Here is a 1,604-nt window from a genome sequence, read left to right on the forward strand (position 1 = left end):
GGCTACGTTTATAGAACTTCAGCGTGTGAACGCTCAGTATCATTGATGAGAGTAGTACCCATAGAGTCCAGTAGAGGGCGGAGCCTGTGTGATATAGAACAGGCATCAAAGCACAACTCCAGCCCCCTGCCTCCATCTGGTGGTGAAAGAGATGGTGATATTGTACATTTATTTTCTCTTATATACCTGCCTTGATGGAGTGCCTCAGTGAGTAAAGAGTGATTTACTAGTTAAACTGGATCAAACACAACAAATGAATCCAATGCTGCTTCCACTACAGTCATCCGGTTGCAAAGCAGAACATCTCAAAATAGCGCTACCAAAAAAAAGAAAAATCATATACAGATGTAGCGATTCATTTCAGACAGTTTGAAACGCGAGGGCCGTGGTTGGTACGTGGTCTGCCCTCGCTCAAGGGAAAACCTCCAGCTTGACTTGAGACCGCCCCCGTGATAGATAAATGTAATTATAATGAAGCCAGCTGCAATGGATCATTGATCCACCAGGGGGTGCAGTGGGGTTCCACACTGGAGCTCATGTGAAATAAAGTCAGATACAGTACGCTGGATGTACAGCGGAACTTTGTTAAGATCCATATGTCATGGATATCATACTCTGTGCTAAATAAGAGACATGTAATCATTTACAAAACATCACCATGTTGTTATTTAACAAAATAATGTTGTTTGGCCACATTCTCAACAAAGTAACGACATGACTCACAATATTAATTTAAATGCTTTTATGGATTTAGAAAATGTTTTTATTGATTTCAAAAATAGTTGTATTGATTTAAATTGACATGCATCCGCTAAGAAAAATAGTCCGTTGTTACCGTTTTTTAAACAGTGTGAATGAAACGGCAGCTCTCTCCCCCCTCACCCCCTGATCTTTCTTCTCCAGCAGCTAAATTAACTGTAGGTTACTCTGAGTGACCATAGACTGTATGTGACAAGCTTACAGTTAGTGATGTAACAACACCATAAAAGCTGGTGGGTTGAAAGCAATACGGGAGGTAAAAATAACTACAATATATGTGATTTATTTATTGTGGTTTTTATGTTTTTAGGTATAAAATGTTATGTAATTTAGGCTTATAGTTCATCCTTCTCTAAAAGCCTTCAATAATGACAATATTCATAGAAATTTTATAAATCCTTCCAACACACATTGTAAAAAATAGCCTACTGTAAGTTAAGAAATCATTCCAATATGTACATCTTCTGATGTAACAACAATAACATTATACATAGTAACATAGCTGAACATGGCATTGCACATTTAGCTTTGAGTGTTACTGACCTGAGATGTTTTTATTACATGAATTAAGGTGACTGAGGCTTTGGGATGCAAACTCATCTGTATGAAAAAGGTGACAAGGATCCGAGCCCCCGGCTCCCCCACCCCACGGAATATCGGCTTTAAAATGAGGAATAACAGAGGATTTCAGCAGTCAGAACAACTAAAGCAGCAGTGTTAATAATAACAGAAACGCCAAAGAGTCACATCTAATAGAAATATATAAAAGCATTTATTTTAATTTTTAAAGTTTATAATTTTGGCAGCACTGTTGAGCATTTTGAAAATGTATTTTCATGCCTCTA

This window comes from Notothenia rossii (genome assembly GCF_949606895.1).
Source record: "Notothenia rossii genome assembly, chromosome: 2".
NCBI lineage: Eukaryota > Metazoa > Chordata > Actinopteri > Perciformes > Nototheniidae > Notothenia > Notothenia rossii.